Below are 22,408 nucleotides of genomic sequence, written 5' to 3' on the forward strand. Positions count from 1 at the left end.
CTGGGCTTTCTATCTTGTTCCATTGATCTATGTTTCTGTTTTTGTGCCAGTACCATATTGTCTTGATTACTGTAGCTTTGTAGTATAGTCTGAAGTCAGGGAGTCTGATTCCTCCAGCTCCGTTTTTTTCCCTCAAGACTGCTTTGGCTATTCGGGGTCTTTTGTGTCTCCATACAAATTTTAAGATGATTTTTTCTAGCTCCGTAAAAAATGCCATTGGTAATTTGATAGGGATTGCATTGAATCTGTAGATTGCTTTGGGTAGTATAGTCATTTTCACAATGTTGATTCTTCCAATCCAAGAACATGGTATATCTCTCCATCTGTTGGTATCATCTTTAATTTCTTTCATCAGTGTCTTATAGTTTTCTGCATACAGGTCTTTTGCCTTCCTAGGTAGGTTTATTCCTAGGTATTTTATTCTTTTTGTTGCAATGGTAAATGGGAGTGTTTCCATAATTTCTCTTTCAGATTTTTCATCCTTAGTGTATAGGAATGCAAGAGATTTCTGTGCATTAATTTTGTATCCTGCAACTTTACCATATTCATTAATTAGCTCTAGCAGTTTTCTGGTGGCAGTTTTAGGATTCTCTATGTATAGTATCATGTCATCTGCAAACAGTGACAGTTTTACTTCTTCTTTTCCAATTTGTATTCCTTTTATTTCTTTTTCTTCTCTGAATGCCGTGTCTAGGACTTCCAGAACTATGTTGAATAATAGTGGTGAGAGTGGACATCCTTGTCTCGTTCCTGATCTTAGAGGAAATGCTTTCAGTTTTTCACCGTTGAGAATGATGTTTGCTGTGGGTTTGTCATATATGGCCTTTATTATGTTGAGGTAGGTTCCCTCTATGCCCACTTTCTGGAGAGTTTTTATCATAAATGGGTGTTGAATTTTGTCAAAAGCTTTTTCTGCATCTATTGAGATGATCATATGGTTTTTATTCTTCAATTTGTTAATATGGTGTATCACATTGATTGATTTGCGTATATTGAAGAATCCTTGCATCCCTGGGATAAATCCCACTTGATCGTGGTGTATGATCCTTTTAATGTGTTGTTGGATTCTGTTTGCTAGTATTTTGTTGAGGATTTTTGCATCTATATTCATCAGTGATATTGGTCTGTAATTTTCTTTTTTTGTAGTGTCTTTGTCTGGTTTTGGTATCAGGGTGATGGTGGCCTCATAGAATGAGTTCGGGAGTGTTCCTTCCTCTGCAATTTTTTGGAAGAGTTTGAGAAGGATAGGTGTTAGCTCTTCTCTAAATGTTTGATAGAATTCACCTGTGAAGCCATCTGGTCCTGGACTTTTGTTTGTTGGAAGATTTTTAATCACAGTTTCAAGTTCATTACTTGTGATTGGTCTGTTCATATTTTCTGCTTCTTCCTGGTTCAGTCTTGGAAGGTTATACCTTTCTAAGAATTTGTCCATTTCTGCCAGGTTGTCCATTTTATTGGCATAAAGTTGCTTGTAGTAGTCTCTTAGGATGCTTTGTATTTCTGCGGTGTCTGTTGTAACTTCTCCTTTTTCATTTCTGATTTTATTGATTTGAGTCCTCTCCCTCTTTTTCTTGATGAGTCTGGCTAATGGCTTATCAATTTTGTTTATCTTCTCAAAGAACCAGCTTTTAGTTTTATTGATCTTTGCTATTGTTTTCTTTGTTTCTATTTCATTTATTTCCGCTCTGATCTTTATGATTTCTTTCCTTCTGCTAACTTTGGGTTTTGTTTGTTCTTCTTTCTCTAGTTTCTTTAGGTGTAAGGTTAGATTGTTTACTTGAGATTTTTCTTGTTTCTTTTGGTAGGCTTGTATAGCTATAAACTTCCCTCTTAGAACTGCTTTTGCAGCATCCCATAGGTTTTGGGTTGTCGTGTTTTCATTGTCATTTGTCTCTAGGTATTTTTTGATTTCCTCTTTGATTTCTTCAGTAATCTCTTGGTTATTTAGTAACGTATTGTAATTGTAATTTTTGCAACTCTATTCATGTTTTGATTTTGGGGGATTTATTTGCTTTTCTTTTTCTAGGTTCTTAAGGTGGAAACTGAGATAATTAATTTGACCTAATATAGGCATTTAGTGCTATAATTTCCCCATTAATACTGCTTTCTGACATTTAATTTTTATTCAGCTTAAACTATTTTCTAATTTCCATTCTTATTTCTTCCTTGATCCCTGGGTTATTTGGAAGTGTATTATTATTTCTAAAATATTTGATGATTTTCAGATATTGTTCTGTTATTGATTTCTAATTTAATTCCATTGTGGTCAGAGAACACTTTTATGACATGAATACTTTTGAACTTATTGAGACTTGTTTTATGGCCTAAACTGTGATCTGTCTTGGCAAATAGTCTGTTTACTCTTGAAAAGAATGTGTATTCTGATGTTGGGTGGAATGTTTCATAAATATTCTTTAAGTTTGTGTATTAAGTTTCTTGAAGTTATTCCACAGCTGACTGATGCTCCTTAATATTTCAAGTATTATTTCTTTCTCTCTGTTTCATTTTTAATAATTTCTATTATGCTCTCAAGTTTACCAATCTTTTGCAATGCCTAATCTACCTCTAATTCTATTCAGTGTATTTTTTATCTTAGTCACTGAAGTTTTTATCTCTAGAAGTTAGATCTGGGTCTTTTTTATATTTTTCATGTCTCTACTTAATTTTGTAACACTGACTACTGTTATTATAACCATTTTGTTGTCCTTCTTTACTAACACTTGTGTTAGTTCTGGGTCAGTTTCATTTTATTGATTATTCTCCTCATTATGGGTCATTTTCCTGTTCTTTTTGCAAGTTTGGTAATCTTTGACTAGATGCTGTACATTGTGAATTTTACCTTTTTGAGCACTGTATCTTTTGTATTCCTATAAATATTCTTGAACTTTATTCCAGGATACAGTTAAGTTATTTAGAAACAGTTTGATCCTTTTTGGCTTTCCCATTATGACTTGTTCACTGGGCCTAGTTTTGTGCTCCTCCTGGGTTAATTTTTTCCTCACCCTGAGGCAAGACCTTTGTGAGTAGTCCACCTAAATACCTGTGAATGATAAGTTTTCTTAGTCTGGGTGATGGGAAAAGGCACTCTTCCTAACCCCTTGGTAGTGCCAGGCATTGTTCCTGTCGATTTTGCCCTGGTTTGGGGTAGTTTTCTCACATGCACGCACTATAATTTTTCTGCCAAATACTTGAGCTGATCCTCTGCAGACATCTAGGGTTCTGTTTCTGTGCAAGTCTCTCCTCTCGGGTACTCTGTCCTTTGAACTCTAGCAGCCTTATTCTCCCTGTACTCTCAGCTCTGTCTCCTCTATTCAGGGAGTCCACTGGGGTCCTCCCAGATTCTTCCTCCTCTGTTGTGGTCTGAGAACTCTCTCAAGACAGTAAATTAAAGAAATTGTAGGGCTCACCTCATTTGTTCCCCATTTCTCAGGGATCACTGTCATCTGTTAATTGTTGTCCAACTCTTAAAAAACATTGTTTTATATGTTTGGTCTGTGTTTTTGAAGCATGGGTTTGTTTCAGGTGGGATAGTAAATCAGGTTGCTGTTACTCCATTCTGGGTAGAACCAGACGGTTCTGTTAGTTTGCTTTATAATTTTTAAATATTTAAAAAATTGTACACAGGCCTCCATTTGTACTTTTCCCCTGGACTCAGCAAATGTTGTGGCGGATCTAGGAAAAAGTCAGTAGTATGAAAATATATGAAAAAAAAAAGAGAGATAATTGATGTAATAACACAGTCTCAAAGGGAAGGAATCATTATTCTTAAAATTTTTACAGAAAGGAGATAATAAAAGATATTTGAGGAATATGGCTTGTAATACATGCTGTCAATATTTAGAGATATTGTTGTTTGTTGACATGTAAAAGGTTTACTGAACCATAGCAATAGCACAATTGTTTTGGAAGGTCTTATACTTTTGATAGTTAATACCCAGTTATGTATTTTCCCATTGTTTTTTAGCAGTGTTGGTGTGAAGCAGAGCAGCTAGTTTGTTAAGTTTGTCTATGTCTTATGTGGAGAAAAGAAAATAATGGAGCACAGATTTTAGGCTGGATATGGAAGAAATTAGGAGAAAATGAACAAATTTAAGAATAAATAAATGGGTACAAAATAACTAACATTTATTTAGCACCTACTATGTTCCATACCCTACACTATGCTAAATGTTCCATGTTGCCTCATTTTATCATCATAACAACTGTATTAGATGGACATGAGTATCTGCTAGAATAGACATAATTCCATTTTCTTTATAGGAGGAAATTAAAGCCTTGTTTAAGTTGACACAGCTAGGAAGCAACTGATCCAGGATGTGGATCCAAGCAGACTGATTTAACAGCCCACACACTTAACCACTGACTCTGTTGCCAATGAGGTTAAAATGGAAATGGATTAAAATACACAAGGGAGCTGGAAGAATTGAGGGTTGTGGTCAGAAAGCAAGATATTAATGTTAAAGATGTCAGAGACAGAGCTGCTTTGGGTGACGTTGGATCTCAGGTGGGTGGCTGAAATAGAGCTGAAGTTAATATAATTAAGTTAAGGCAATTTAAGAAACTTTAGGCAGGGTTTTGCCTAATTTGTGTTCATGGATATTAAAATCACCCATGATTATGGCTGAATTTGAGATGGAGAGTAAGACTAATGAAGTTTTATTTTTCTATTTGTCCTATTGGATGGTTTTCTCTAAGCCTTTAGAAAAACTCAAGAAGTTGAGGAACCCTAACATTGGATACCTTATTTAATCAGTCAGGAAATGTTCCCAGGTCCCCAGCCTGCCAGCAGACAATCTAGTAAATGGATATACTTGCTCTTCTGGTGTCCACCACTTATCACTCCTGAAGTAATCTGGGTCTCAGTCATGTATCCCTTCCCCAAGGAGAGGTCTTGATGTCATTGTTTGAGATTTACTATCTATGCAGAGTCCTTCTGGCCCCTTCAGTCAGGTATTTCATCAGTGCCAGAGAGGAACTGCAACACCTAGGAGAGGGGTCATCTGAAGTTTCCTGTTGTAATAAGGGAATTCACCAGGATAAATATATATCAAAAGGCCAAACTTGTGGAACCCTTGAGTTTCTTGGTTGTTGGTTTAATATTTCTCAGGTAATCTCACAGAGTATCAGCTCTCTAATGTCATCTTAACTCACAGTATTACATTATATTAATGTAATATATCATTATTATTTTAATAACAAATTCCTTTAAAAGGCTTGTTATTTATATAAATTCTTTGATGGGGATTACAGAAAAAGGTGGTGCCAATTTCACCCTGTGAAAGGAGATTATCATGGATTCTATACTGTACCCAATGGGATTATAAGCTGAAAATCAGTCCTAAAGTAACTGTATTTTGGCAATATTCTCTTTCCTCTGATTTTGTTTAGTGTGGGTTTCCTGCCCTGTAGCATTTGATTCTCAGGAGAGGATTTTAAACTCTAGCACTTTTGAAGTCCCACAGACTCACAGACCTATGCCAGGTCCTGGGTTTCCATCTGTGGCCAGTTCTATGATTAAAAAGCTTCAGATCACGTCTGTGACGAGGCAGAGTTGACATTCCAGGGCAGTCAGTTTGTGTAATGGTTAAGCCACAGCTGTATGTGGGTATCATGTTGTCATCATGTTCTAGAGTGAGTCAACCAAAAACCAAATGAGGCAGGGAAGGCATAAAATCAACCTATAAGGCAAATTAGGAAAGAGAAATTTGTTTTTCTAAAAGAGATTTGAAGTTTTCATGTCAGCAAGTCTTAAATTTGGTCTGTAAATGAGTCTTGAAGTTGAAAACAAAATACTTTTATTTCCTCAAGCCATAATTCTGTGTCCCCCACCATGTTTATATTTTAATAGAGAATGGGTACATACGGGGTAAGTTTAAGTGGTGTGTTAGAGTGATCACTATTTTCTAGGATTTAAAAAAAAAAGGTATTGGTTATATTGAAGGAGGAGAATGAGGGGCAAATTAAGGGTGAAATATGTAATTGGAGCCAATGCAAGAAACAAGGGAACATATTATAAATAGGAACATAATTAACACTGTAAGTTAAAATGTTTTTTGTTTTTTTTTTTTAGAAAGTTAGTTTGTGCCTCAGTCTGTCCCTTTATTACTCTCAAGAGAACCTTTCTAATTCACAGGAGGGAATAGAAGAAGAAATTAAGGTGAAAAAGAAGAGTCAGATAGTTGCTGGGTACTTTGAGGTTTCATTTGTGAATGTCGTGCTCAGAGTGAGTCTTAATTAAGGATGGGGCATTAGACGTTTAAGGCTGAGATGGGGAAAGTGTCATATAGGGACAGAGGTAGGGAATGGAGAAAGGCTGTATTGAAGATAGTGCTTGAACACAGTCGCTTAGTACATGCTGAGTTTTATTTTTCATGCATTATTACCCTGTAGTATTTGTAACTAAGATAAAAAAAAAAAAAGAGTTCCAAAACTCTTAGAGATAAAAAACAAAAGCAGCAAGATGGCGGAGTAGAAGGACGTGCTCTCACTCCCTCTTGCGAGAGCACCAGAATCACAACTGGCTGCTGGACAATCATCGACAGGAAGACACTGGACTTCACCAAGGAGGATACCCCACATCCAAGGACAGAGGAGAAGCCACAGTGAGACGGTAGGAGGGGCGCAATCAGAGTAAAATCAAATCCCATAACTGCTGGGTGGGTGACTCACAGACTGGCGAGCACTTATACCACAGAAGTCCACCCACTGGAGTGAACATTCTGAGCCCCACGTCAGGCTTCCCAACCTGGGGGTCCGGCAACGGGAGGAGGAATTCATAGAGAATCAGACTTTGAAGCCTAGTGGGAATTGATTGCAGGACTTCGACAGGACTGGGGGAAACAGAGACCCCACTATTGGAGGGCGTACACAAAATAGTGTGCGCATCGGGACCCAGGGGAAGGAGCAGTGACCCTGGGGGAGACTGAACCAGACATAACTGCTGGTGTTGGGGGGTCTCCTGCAGAGGCGGGGGCTGGCTCTGTTTCACCGTGGGGACAAGGACACTGGCAGCGGAGGTTCTGGGAAGTACTCCTTGGCGTGAGCCCTCCCAGAGTCTGCCATTAGCCCCACCAAAGAGCCCGGGTAGGCTCCAGTGTTGGGTTGCCTCAGGCAAAACAACCAACAGGGAGGGAACCCAGCCCCACCCAGCAACAGTCAAGTGGATTAAAGTTTTACAGAGCTCTGACTGCCAGAGCAACAGTCAGCTCTACCCACCTCCAGAGCCTCCCATCAAGCCTCTTAGATAGCCTCAACCACCAGAGGGCAGACAGCAGAAGCAAGAAAAACTACAGTCCTGCAGCCTGTGGAACAGAAACCACATTTACAGAAAGATAGACAAGATGAAAAGGCAGAGGGCTATATACCAGATGAAGGAACAAGAAAAAACCCCAGAAAAACAACTAAATGAAGTGGAGATAGGCAACCTTCTAGAAAAAGAATTCAGAATAATGATAGTGAAGATGATCCAGGACCTTGGAATAAGAATGGAGGCAAAGATTGAGAAGATGCAAGAAATGATTAGCAAAGACCTAGAAGAATTAAAGAACAAACAAACAGAGATGACCAATACAATAACTGAAATGAAAACTACACTAGAAGGAATCAATAGTAGAATAACTGAGGCAGAAGAACGGATAAGTGACCTGGAAGACAGAATGGTGGAATTCACTGCTGCGGAACAGACTAAAGAAAAAAGAATGAAAAGAAATGAAGACAGCCTAAGAGACCTCTGGGACAACATTAAACGCAACAACATTCACATTATAGGGGTCCCAGAAGGAGAAGAGAGAGAGAAAGGACCAGAGAAAATATTTGAAGAGATTATAGTCGAAAACTTCCCTAACATGGGAAAGGAAATAGCCACCCAAGTCCAGGAAGCGCAGAGAGTCCCATACAGGATAAACCCAAGGAGAAGCACGCCGAGACACATAGTAATCAAAGTGGCAAAAATTAAAGACAAAGAAAAATTATTGAAAGCAGCAAGGGAAAAACGACAAATAACATACAAGGGAACTCCCATAAGGTTAACAGCTGATTTCTCAGCAGAAACTCTACAAGCCAGAAGGGAGTGGCATGATATACTTCAAGTGATGAAAGGGAAGAACCTACAACCAAGATTACTCTACCCGGCAAGGATCTCATTTAGATTTGATGGAGAAATCAAAAGCTTTACAGACAAGCAAAAGCTAAGAGAATTCAGCACCACCAAACCAGCTCTACAACAAATGTTAAAGGAACTTCTCTAAGTGGGGAACACAAGAGAAGAAAAGGACCTACAAAAACAAACCCAAAACAATTAAGAAAATGGTCATAGGAACATACATATCGATAATTACCTTAAACGTGAATGGATTAAATGCTCCAGCCAAAAGACACAGGCTTGCTGAATGGATACAAAAACAAGACCCATATATATGCTGTCTACAAGAGACCCACTTTAGACCTAGGGACACATACAGACTGAAAGTGAGGGGATGGAAAAAGATATTCCATGCAAATGGAAATCAAAAGAAAGCTGGAGTAGCTATACTCATATCAGATAAAATAGACTTTAAAATAAAGAATGTTACAAGAGACAAGGAAGGACACTACATAATGATCAAGGGATCAATCCAAGAAGAAGATATAACAATTATAAATATATATGCACCCAACATAGGAGCACCTCATTACATAAGGCAATTGCTAACAGCTATAAAAGAGGAAATTGATAGTAACACAATAATAGTGGGGGACTTTAACACCTCACTTACACCAATGGACAGATCATCCAAAATGAAAATAAATAAGGAAACAGAAGCTTTAAATGACACAATAGACCAGATAGATTTAATTGATATTTATAGGACATTCCATCCAAAAACAGCAGATTACACGTTCTTCTCAAGTGCGCACGGAACATTCTCCAGGATAGATCACATCTTGGGTCACAAATCAAGCCTCAGTAAATTTAAGAAAATTGAAATCATATCAAGCATCTTTTCTGACCACAACGCTATGAGATTAGAAATGAATTACAGGGGAAAAAACGTAAAAAACACAAACACATGGAGGCTAAACAATACGTTACTAAATAACCAAGAGATTACTGAAGAAATCAAAGAGGAAATCAAAAAATACCTAGAGACAAATGACAATGAAAACACGACAACCCAAAACCTATGGGATGCTGCAAAAGCAGTTCTAAGAGGGAAGTTTATAGCTATACAAGCCTACCAAAAGAAACAAGAAAAATCTCAAGTAAACAATCTAACCTTACACCTAAAGAAACTAGAGAAAGAAGAACAAACAAAACCCAAAGTTAGCAGAAGGAAAGAAATCATAAAGATCAGAGCGGAAATAAATGAAATAGAAACAAAGAAAACAATAGCAAAGATCAATAAAACTAAAAGCTGGTTCTTTGAGAAGATAAACAAAATTGATAAGCCATTAGCCAGACTCATCAAGAAAAAGAGGGAGAGGACTCAAATCAATAAAATCAGAAATGAAAAAGGAGAAGTTACAACAGACACCGCAGAAATACAAAGCATCCTAAGAGACTACTACAAGCAACTTTATGCCAATAAAATGGACAACCTGGCAGAAATGGACAAATTCTTAGAAAGGTATAACCTTCCAAGACTGAACCAGGAAGAAGCAGAAAATATGAACAGACCAATCACAAGTAATGAACTTGAAACTGTGATTAAAAATCTTCCAACAAACAAAAGTCCAGGACCAGATGGCTTCACAGGTGAATTCTATCAAACATTTAGAGAAGAGCTAACACCTATCCTTCTCAAACTCTTCCAAAAAATTGCAGAGGAAGAAACACTCCCAAACTCATTCTATGAGGCCACCATCACCCTGATACCAAAACCAGACAAAGACACTACAAAAAAAGAAAATTAGAGACCAATATCACTGATGAATATAGACGCAAAAATCCTCAACAAAATACTAGCAAACAGAATCCAACAACACATTAAAAGGATCATACACCACGATCAAGTGGGATTTATCCCAGGGATGCAAGGATTCTTCAATATACGCAAATCAATCAATGTGATACACCATATTAACAAATTGAAGAATAAAAACCATATGATCATCTCAATAGATGCAGAAAAAGCTTTTGACAAAATTCAACACCCATTTATGATAAAAACTCTCCAGAAAGTGGGCATAGAGGGAACCTACCTCAACATAATAAAGGCCATATATGACAAACCCACAGCAAACATCATTCTCAACGGTGAAAAACTGAAAGCATTTCCTCTAAGATCAGGAACGAGACAAGGATGTCCACTCTCACCACTATTATTCAACATAGTTCTGGAAGTCCTAGACACGGCATTCAGAGAAGAAAAAGAAATAAAAGGAATACAAATTGGAAAAGAAGAAGTAAAACTGTCACTGTTTGCAGATGACATGATACTATACATAGAGAATCCTAAAACTGCCACCAGAAAACTGCTAGAGCTAATTAATGAATATGGTAAAGTTGCAGGATACAAAATTAATGCACAGAAATCTCTTGCATTCCTATACACTAAGGATGAAAAATCTGAAAGAGAAATTATGGAAACACTCCCATTTACCATTGCAACAAAAAGAATAAAATACCTAGGAATAAACCTACCTAGGAAGGCAAAAGACCTGTATGCAGAAAACTATAAGACACTGATGAAAGAAATTAAAGATGATACCAACAGATGGAGAGATATACCATGTTCTTGGATTGGAAGAATCAACATTGTGAAAATGACTATACTACCCAAAGCAATCTACAGATTCAATGCAATCCCTATCAAATTACCAATGGCATTTTTTACGGAGCTAGAAAAAATCATCTTAAAATTTGTATGGAGACACAAAAGACCCCGAATAGCCAAAGCAGTCTTGAGGGAAAAAAACGGAGCTGGAGGAATCAGACTCCCTGACTTCAGACTATACTACAAAGCTACAGTAATCAAGACAATATGGTACTGGCACAAAAACAGAAACATAGATCAATGGAACAAGATAGAAAGCCCAGAGATAAACCCACGCACCTATGGGCAACTAATCTATGACAAAGGAGGCAAAGATATACGATGGAGAAAAGACAGTCTCTTCAATAAGTGGTGCTGGGAAAACTGGACAGCTACATGTAAAAGAATGAAATTAGAATACTCCCTAACACCATACACAAAAATAAACTCAAAATGGATTACAGACCTAAATGTAAGACTGGACACTATAAAACTCTTAGAGGAAAACATAGGAAGAACACTCTTTGACATAAATCACAGCAAGATCTTTTTTGATCCACCTCCTAGAGTAATGGAAATAAAAACAAAAATAAACAAATGGGACCTAATGAAACTTCAAAGCTTTTGCACAGCAAAGGAAACCATAAACAAGACGAAAAGACAACCCTCAGAATGGGAGAAAATATTTGCAAACGAATCAACGGACAAAGGATTAATCTCCAAAATATATAAACAGCTCATGCAGCTCAATATTAAAGAAACAAACACCCCAATCCAAAAATGGGCAGAAGACCTAAATAGACATTTCTCCAAAGAAGACATACAGACGGCCAAGAAGCACATGAAAAGATGCTCAACATCACTAATTATTAGAGAAATGCAAATCAAAACTACAATGAGGTATCACCTCACACCAGTTAGAATGGGCATCATCAGAAAATCTACAAACAACAAATGCTGGAGAGGGTGTGGAGAAAAGGGAACCCTCTTGCACTGTTGGTGGGAATGTAAATTGATACAGCCACTATGGAGAACAATATGGAGGTTCCTTAAAAAACTAAAAATGGAATTACCATATGACCCAGCAATCCCACTACTAGGCATATACCCAGAGAAAACCGTAATTCAAAAAGACACATGCACCCGAATGTTCATTGCAGCACTATTTACAATAGCCAGGTCATGGAAGCAACCTAAATGCCCATCAACAGACGAATGGATAAAGAAGTTGTGGTACATATATACAATGGAATATTACTCAGCCATAAAAAGGAACGAAATTGAGTCATTTGTTGAGACGTGGATGGATCTAGAGACTGTCATACAGAGTGAAGTAAGTCAGAAAGAGAAAAACAAATATCGTATATTAACGCATGTATGTGGAACCTAGAAAAATGGTACAGATGAGCCGGTTTGCAGGGCAGAAGTTGAGACACAGATGTAGAGAACAGACATATGGACACTGAGGGGGGAAAACAGCGGTGGGGTGGGGATAGTGGTGTGCTGAATTGGGCGATTGGGATTGACGTGTATACACTGATGTGTATAAAATTGATGACTAATAAGAACCTGCAGTATAAACAAACAAACAAAACAACTAATACTAAACTTTCATTGGGTTATTTGTATGGAAATATGTTAATATAAATGTTTCAGACATTACATGAAATTTCTAAAAATCTTATATGTTCTGGTATAATGTTATAAGTCATAATCCTAGTTATTACTTTAAAATGTATATCTCAGAAATAACTAATTTTCTTGTCAACTGCATTATTATGAACTTTCATCAAATCTTTAACCGTGGTCATTTTTAAGTCTTGTCATTTACAGACAGTTCTGGGTGTACTCTGATGCTTTTGTAAATATGTTCCTATAAAAGGGTTTCATCTTCAGGAAATTCATGGAAAAGACTCTGACAAGTACAGGTTTCTGGTACCTGACTGTACTGCTGAACTGAATGAATAAGCATTTTCAGAACTCTAATGAAAAACTGATGAGCTCATAAAAGTGCTAACAAAAGATCAAGATGAAAAAAAAAATTAATTACATGGGACTGAGTGAACTGATGAGGATGAGTATAATTTTTGTGACTTTCTGGTTGAATTTAAAAAAAGAAAAAATCCCACAAGGACTCAGAGGCAAAGAATATACAAATCAATTTTCACTGCAAAGTAAAAGAGCTGTTACAGTGGAGGATTACTGGACTGAATGTCAATATTATGACATAGTATGAGTGTGTTTCATGTTTGGTAATTGCAATCATTGTTGCTTTTGTTGTGGTCATCCATGTACAATGCTTGGTGTCAGTCTATTTATCTCTTGTAAAAATAAAATACACTGTGTGTGGAAAAAAAAAAAAAAAAAGCAAGAAGTTTTAAGGGGACTCCACATTTTATACTTAACATTTCCTTAACATTTAGAAATCTGTGTTTTCGAAACTGGTCTTTCACTTTGTTGCAGACAGTGCTTTGGAAAACAGATCCCTAAGTCTGAAAAGGTCAATGCAAGACCTTCACACCAACAAAAATGCACATTTTCCTTTCATCACTCAGGAATAGTTCTTCTGATGCTGTTGAATATTAAAGTAGTGAAGAATTTCTGTGTTATCTAAATTATTTGTTTTGTTCTCTGGGCTTATGAGCTAGCTAATTTACAAAGTCTGGTTGAAAAAACCTCATTTGGATAACATTTAATAAAAATGCAAGTCTTTTGGCTAATGGTAAGATGATAGTATTTGGTTTTTCTCCCAAGTAAACAGATTTGTTTCCAGGAATTTGAATGATGGAAAAATGACCTTTAAACCTATTTTTCAAGCTGAAGAGACTGTTCTGTTGTGAAAATTCATATACAAATATTTTAGCGAGTAAAAATCTCCAAGGAATTAATGGGGAACAAACAGCTATGAACTAAACAATATGGACTTCAGATGATATTATGGACATTTTTCTCCTATAAGTAAACTAGTTTTATAATATAAATTTGGAAGATTTTTATTCTAATGAAGAATAAGTTTCACCATTAAAACTTTTTCTAGCCAAATTGACACATTTATGCTATTTTTTAAGTTGATAACCAATTGTCGAGGGTCTATTAGCTACAAATCCTCTTCTAGGCATTGAGAATACAATAGTGAATAAGACAGTGTTTGCCTTCAAAGAGTTGAAATTCTTACTGGGAAAGATAGATAGATAATTAAAAGAAAAATAAGAACAATATATCAAATAGTAGTAAGTAGAAAAAGAAAATAAATTAGGGACAACAAATTACTTCAGCCAGGCTTGTTGGGGAAAGACTCTGAAGAGACTGTACTTGAATTGGAATTTGAATGATGAAAAGGAGGCAGGCAAATTAAGATCTGGGGAAAGAGGTCTTAAAAATAAGTAATAATAATTGAAAAGGCCTGAAGGCAAGAACAAGCTTGGTATTTTTGTGAAATAGAAAGAAGGCCAGTATGCTTTCTTTCATAAGAAAGAGAAAAAAATTTCCAATAGTTTAAAACGATTAGGACACATTTCGGCTCACATAACCAGAAGTGCAAAGGTCAAGTAGTTTTCAGGGTTGTTTGATCCTGTTGAGCCAGCGGCATCTGTTGCCTATTTTATCAGAGGTAGAAGTTCAAAGACACTTTTGCCCACTGCATCTTGGTTGGAGTCATCAAGGAAAGCATGACGCAGGCAAGTGCTGGATTGGATATAAGCGAGGGACAGGGCAAGATCAGTTCTGGAGTGGGCGTTGGTTCCCCAGGGCCAGCAGTTCCCTTCTGACAGCCGATGTAGGGCAACTGGCTTACATGCTTGTCTCTTGTGCTGTAGCAGAAGGAGTCTCTCCCTGCAGGAGCAGCTATTGCAGCAGGGTTGGCCAGGTGCCATATATGGCTCGTGCTTAAGCAGAACAGTGGAGAACACACTGAATCCGAAACAGGGAAAGATATTCCCATGCAAAGAGATAAGCCCAGCACGCTTATGGCCATGAGGAGTCTTGATGTCTTGATAAGGATGTGTTCCAGGCCCAAGGCCTATTCTTAAACAGCTAAGATGGGGTGGAAAGACTGCAAGCAGAAGACTGCCTTTCCCAACAGATCCCATCATCAAGAACCCATATTTTTTCCCTTCTTTTCATTTTCTTCCCCAGTATATTTGCATTAACCTTTGATTTGTACTGAAGGTCAGTTCACTTTGTGGCCATAGGATGGAGGCTGGTATCTATCAGACTTTACTCATTCAGGTTCAGGGGACAAGGAAATTAATTCCCAAATGTCTCTTAGAAGAATGAGAAGGAACTTTCTTAGAAGCTCTGTCAACCTCTTCTCACCTGCTACCAAAATCTTTCAAACAACCAATCCTGAACTAATCAGTGGTGAAGGGAATACAATTATTCTTAGGTATATCAGGTCCACCTCTAAATATGTCTGTGGAAGCAGGAAACCTATACTTCCCACATTCCTGAGATATGTAGCTTGTATAAAAAAACAAGAACATGAAAAAAATTATCATTCTTTTTAGAGGAATAGGGTGGGGGCAAACTGTTGATTAAGCAAACTATTGATTACCTGATATAGCTATTATGGCTATAGTATAGTGAATAAGGAGGAAAATGGAAAGAAATGAGGCCAGATATTTACAGTGGATAGATTATGGAGAGTCCTGTAGGATATTGAGTTTGCACCTTACTCTACTTGAAGGGAAAAGTGATTTTTGGATTTTTAAGCCACTGTGCATGTGTGTGTTTGTATGTGACATGATCTGATTTGTGTGTAAAATTGATCACTGATAATAGGTGGTGTGACAAGTTCAGGCAATTCTTCCTGAAAAAGACAATTACAGAAACTGGAAGAAAAGCAAAAACAATCATTTGAAGATACTGGAAAATGACCAAAGACAGGCAGAGACTTGAGAAGAGTTTACTAATGAATGATTGCCACTATGTCATGTAGAAAGTACAATTATGTGGCTTTAAAAAAAAAAACAACTCAGCCTAAATGACTCAATTTCAAAGCAGGAAAAATCACTGGATATTTAGGAAAAAACTTTAGAAGCAGGAGTACCACAAAAGAGTTGAAATCCAAAAATCTGAGTATAAACTTTGTCCAAATGCTTGGATGACCAGTAGAGTATGCATGCATATGGATGACCCCAGGTATTCTGGTTCAAAAGCAGGGAGAAAGTAGAGATGGGTCTCTTGAAAGACGGAATTAATTCTGTCGAAATACTGGAGTTTGTTATTCCTTTGACTGAGTGCATTCCCTAGTATACAAAGAGCTTGAGTGGCAGAAAACAGTAAGCTTATTAGATTGATTTGTCAAAAGAAAGAATTCTGGAAAAGAAAAGCAACTGGAAATTTACTACAGGGGCCCTGGAGGCAAGAAAACACCAAAAAGATGAGCCTAAAAATCTGAGCATCAGCTCAGCTAAATTCCTTGGCAGACATCTAAACTAAACAGGTACAGAAGAGACCAACATGGGAGCTAGGCCAAAAAAACAGCAACTAGAAGCCAAGAGAACTTGGCAGGGGTATCATCTTTTCCACACTATGGGGCAAACAAATTTTAGTTTGAGTTCAGGCAAGTTCATGGCACCAAAAACCAATAATCTCAAGAAGAAGAAAAGAGGTTTCAGAGTAACTATAACATATTATCTTCTTATGGACTGAATTTTTTTCCCCAAAATTCATATGTTGAAGCCCTATCCCCAATGTAGCTGTATTTGGAAATGGGGCCTTTGAGGAAGTAATTAAGCTTAAATGAAGACATAAGGGTGGGGCCATGGTCCAATAGAATTCGTGTCCTTATAAAAAGAAACACCGGAGCATTCTTCCTCTCTCTGCACACATACTGAAGAAAGATCATGTGAGGACATAGTGAGAAGACAGTGGTCTGCAAGCCAGAAAAAGAATTCTCATCAGAAACTGAATTGTTTAAGAGATAAAGGAGAAAATAAATTGTGTAATAAAAATTATTTGTTTAACAAAGAAGAAGGTGGGAAGGAGGAACAGAGGAATAAAATGCAGGTGAGGCAAACAAAAGATGATTAGCAAAATGTCAGAAATAGGTCCAACCATATTGATAATTATATTAAATTTAAACAGACTTCAATCAATAGATATTGCCACACTAGAGAAAAAACAAGACTCTCACATATTTTGACCATAAGAGATGGATTTTAAATATAAATATCTTGAAAGTAGAATAATAGAAAAAGTATAAGATACAAACAGTAAGCATATGAAAACTGAAGTGGCTATATTAATATAAGATTAAATAGACTTGACACAAGGACTATTACTAGACACCAAGGTAGAGATTTCATAATGATAAAAGTGTCAATATAACATGAAGATATAACAATTATAATGTGAATGCATCTAATAACAGAACTCCAAAATACTTCAAGAAAAACTTTATAGAACTGAAAGGAATAATAGACACTTTAACAATTATAGTTATTACCACTCAATAATTGGTAGAACAAGTTGACAGAAATTCAGTAAAGGTATAGAAGAATGAAACAATACTCTTAGCTAATTTGACCTAATTGTTATTTATAAAATACTCTACCCAACCACAGAAGAATACATTTATTTTCAATAGTATATGAAACTTTTAGCAATGTAAACTATATTCTGGGCATAAGACACAGTATCATTCAAAAAGATGTATAAAAGAACATTTAAAAGTCATAGAAATTATGTCCTCTGACCATAATGCACTAAATTAGAAATCAACATCAAAGATATTGGGAAAATCCCCATATATTTGAAAATTAAATAATGCTCTTTTAAATAACTCAAGTTAAAGAAGAAATAAAAGGAAATGAGAAAATATTTTGAAATGAATAAATTTAAAACACAACCCACACAACAAATATTTTGAACTGAATAAATTTAAAACACAACACAACAAATTTAAATTTAAAGCACAAATAAATTTGTGGGATACAGCTAAAGTGGTATTAGAGGAAAATGTTACAGTAAATTCTCACAGAAAGGAAAGGATGTCAATTACCTAAGTTTCCACTTTAAGAGGCTCAAAAAAGAAGAGCATATTAAATCTAATGTAAGTAAAATAATGAATATGAGTGGAAATTATTGAAATAAAAATAGAAAAAAATGAGCAAAGCAGAGAAACTCAATGAAACTAAAAGTTAATTCTTTGAAAAGAAAAAAAAGAAGATAAATATCTAGCTCAACTAATGAAGCAAAAATTAGAAAATACAGATTACCCATCTCAAGAATGAAAGATGAGACTTCAGTACAGATACTGTATTTAAAAAGGATACAATTATAAACAACTTTGTGCCAATAAATTTCACAAATTTAATGAATGAATACATTTTTTGAAGACAAAAATTACAAAAATGATTCAAGATAAAATAGAAAACCTGAATAGCCCTATATCAATAAAAATAGTTGATTGAAATCTGTAACTTAAAATTTTTCCACCAAGGAAGTCTAGACCCATATGGCTTCTCTGGCAAATTCTATCAAATATTTAAGAAATAATTAATACCAATTCTATGTGGATTCTTTTAGGAAAGGATTACTTAGGCTGCTTTATGGAGAATGGATTGTAGAAGAACAAGAGTTGAAACAGGGGGACTGGTTAGGAGTTGATTAGAACAGTGCAAATTAAATTGAAAAAATAGAGTTGTAACAGTGGACTTGGTGAGAGTGGTTTATTTGGAGATGTATTTTGTAGGTAAAGATGACAGGACTTACTGAGTTTTGACAGATGTGGGACATGAAAGAAGAACAATTAATATGCCTGCTTAGTCTTTGCCCTAAGCAATTAAGTGGATGAGAGCTATTAGCTACAAAATAGGTGACAAGAGCAATGTATTTGAGGGTGAGGGAGTAGTGAAGAATTCTAGTTTGTATGTGCTGAGTTAGAGATGCTTCTGAGATATCCAAGTAGAGTTGCCAAGTGGGCAACTGATGGAATGGTACTGTGTTCAGCAGAGAGGTCCTGGATGAAGACATGGATTTGGGAGTTACTGGCATATAGAAAAATGTTACTAAGGAACTGGATAAAATCATCTTAGGCTGTGAGTGTAGATGATGGAGTAAAGATGTTATGGACAGATTGCTGAGGTCCACTAGCCTTTTAGAAGCATATGTGAGCAAGAGAAGACAGAAAATTATGTGACTCTATATCTATTCAATACTTTTCATTTCTCTATGTCTCTTCCAAAATTCTGTTTCACAAGCACTCAAAACTCACTTCTGACACCAATATTTACTCAAGACACCAGACCTTCTTCTTCATTTTGACTATACAATGGCCACTCTTTCCTTTTTCTATCCCTCCAGGCTAAAATCATTCCCATTTTGGATTTTTAAACTTGCTATCTCCTTTTTCTGGAACATTCCTCCTACTGGTCTCCCCATAGTAGACTTGACCACATTCAGATTTCAGCTCATATTAGCCAAACTCAGAGAGGCCTCCCTGCTTTCCCTTGCTGACCAAGAGCTATCCACTCAGTCTCTATCTCATTGTCTGATTTAATTTTCTCCAAAACCATGTCATGATTTATAATTATTTTGATTATTATTTGCCATTTCCTCTTTCTTTTCTCTTTTACCCTATTTCTAAATACTGGTGTTCTCCACCATCTACTGCAGCTTTTGTTTATTTGCAACTATATTTCTCCTCACTCTAGAATATATTAACTGGGTAAGTTCAGGTTTCTTCCTTTCTTGTTCATTCCTGTATCACCAGTTTATAGAACAGAATCTCTCTTGCACATTGTGGATGCTCAGCAAATATTTTTTGAATAAGTGAATGAATATTGAGGACTTTTTATCTTAGTTACTGAAAATGACAAATTTCAGTCTAACTTTCTATAGATCTTCACCTATCTCCTTCATCTTTTCTTCCGAAAGAGAAATTTTTCCTCCCTGTCCAAGATTGAACTCTCTTGGTGTTTTCTAGATTCACTCTTATTTCACTAGCTTCAGGATCTAGCTCTTTGAATTATAATCTCTGTTTCAGTTTTCAGTCACCCTTTATGTTCACTACATTTTCAGCCTACAGATATACTCAAAGCAAAAAAAGCAAAAACTTTCCCTTACTCCTGTCATTTCCTCAAACAAACATACTTTCCCTCTTTCCTTTTGTGGCTAAACTTATAGAAAGACTACCAACATCTGACCTTCAAGTCAAGCTTGAACTGGTTTTAGCCTATCCCAAGCTTTTTATTCTAAAGTTACCAATAATTCCTAGTTATTAAACCAATGACTTCTCTCAATTCCCATCCTCCTCAACCACTCTGTAGCACTTAATACCACTGCTTATCTTTTCCTTTTTTGTAACTCTTTTGTACTTTGGTTTTCATCCACATCTCTGAATTCTCTATCTCAATCTCAGTTGTTGTCTCAGGTTACCTAAAAGAGAAGATAGTCTTTAGGAATTCTTTTTTCTACTCTCTTTCCAATGGCAACCTCATTTGGTGTCATACTTTTAATAATTAACAATGTGCTGATGATCTCAATCCTGTAGTTTGATTTTTTTTTTTTTTTTTTTGCAGAACTCCAGATCCTTATATCCACTGTTTTTTTGGATACCTCAACCTGAAGTTCTTACCAAAACCTCAAAGTCAATATTTATAACATGAAACCCATCATCATTCCTCCCAAACATCTGCTTCTCTACGTAGACTTGGAAACTTTGGTATTTCCTTTTACTTGGTGCCCCTCTACCTAGACTTGGGAACCTTGGTATTTCCTTTGACTTCTCTCTTTCTTTCATCTTTCTATTATATTATTTATCAAGTCTTGTTTATTCTACCTGTATTATATCTATATATTTTTCCCCTTCTCCACATTCCTATTGCTATTACTCTTTTCAGACACAGGTACTACCTTTGACTTTGAATGACTGAATCTGTATTCCACCTGCTTTTTCCAGATTGCATCATCTCCTTCTCTCATCCATGTCACATTCTGCTGCTGAATTAACTTTTCTAAAGCACATCTCTAATAATGTTGCAGATTTCAATATTAATAGTAATAATAGCAAAACTTAAGGGCTTATTACATGCTAGGCACTCCTTTCAGTGCTTTACCATAAGCCCTACACAAACACTGTAACATAGGTACTCTTAATATCTCTACTCTTAAGATCTTTCTCCAGAAAAGGAAACTGAAGCACAGAAAAAGGTAATATGCCTATGATCACGTAGTTGGAAAGTGTTAAAGCTGGTATTTGATGATTTTAGCCAACACACTGTGAACTGCCTTAGCTATAAAACCTTGGGACTTATCTACACAGCGATGATCTGTGAATTTGATTCAATTGACTATTTTAATGGAAAAAAATTTAGTCTTGTCTCTAACAATGATATCAGTGATATAAAAGATTTTGCGTGCTAATATATTTTTTTACATATCCATAAAATACATATAAAGCTGTTAAAATTAAAAATGCCATCAAAGTACCACTTAAAATCATACTGCACACCGTACTTCAGGACATGTCTGCAAAACAAACTTAAAGTCGTTATGGTGTAATGCAAATTTTTTTTGCCATTCAGATTTATTAATGATACAAGTCCATCTTAAATATGTAACTTTATTTCCCACTTCTATCCTTTATTCTTCCATCAGTAAAAATAAATAAATTAATAAGTGTGGCCACTCCTCCTTGTATATACCCTGTGTGCTGGTTTCCTTTTGGTTTCTTGACTTTTGTTCATGCTGTTTCCTTATATTTAATACTCTATTAAATGAACTTTTGAATATGTCAAAATTTTATCCATTTTTTCCACTCATGAAGACTCAACTAAGTGGGTTTAATAAATTCCTGCAACTTGATAGGATATTTCTATGTTCTAAGCCAGTGCTTTCCAATAAGCCTCTTCACAGTGATGGAAATGCACCACTGTCCAACACAGTAAGCATTAACCAGTAGTGAACAATTGAGATCTGGGTAGTGAGACTGAGGAATTAGATTTTTAGTTTTATTTAATTTTAATTAATTTAAATTTAAATAGCTGCATATGGCTAATGGCTCCTGTACTGGACAGTACAGCTCTAAACTCAATTCATTACATTAATATTGCTGATTGACCAATACATTTAAAAAATTTATATTATAGCAGCATACAACTATATTGTCTTATTGTTTATAGTGTCCTGAAAGGAAGGATTTGCATTTTATAATTTTTGTGTGTATTTTAATGCACCTAGCACATTTCTTTGTGTGCAAAAGTACACAGTAAATATTTATTATGTGACTAAATGGATGACCATCTGTTAACTTTGTTTAATTGTGTCAGTATTAGTGATATAAAAAGCTGCTCTATAATTTAATTTTTTCAAGATAACAAAGGTAAAATAAATGCTTATTATAAACAACTTACCTTCATTTTTGCTATTGCCTATGTGATTCTTTAAAGTAAAGTGCTTTCATCAGTTCATCTTTATTTGCGTGGCATTGCTAGAAATGAAAACATCTATTTTATTAGCAATCTCAATTCCAAGGTCAACCAAACTGAAAAGCCCCAGATTTACAATAACTAAGTCAACAAACCTGGAACATGTTGGCCTAGATTCACCATGGTTCTAATCAGCATTTTGCACATGGGAAGCTCCCCATGTGCTCAGACCCCTGTGACACTCATTTCTTTCTAATGCAACTGCCTGCTTCTCCCTCTGCTTGTTTCAGAATAAACGTCTTG

Source organism: Eubalaena glacialis, chromosome 6 (genome assembly GCF_028564815.1).
Source record: "Eubalaena glacialis isolate mEubGla1 chromosome 6, mEubGla1.1.hap2.+ XY, whole genome shotgun sequence".
NCBI classification, from domain to species: Eukaryota; Metazoa; Chordata; class Mammalia; order Artiodactyla; family Balaenidae; genus Eubalaena; species Eubalaena glacialis.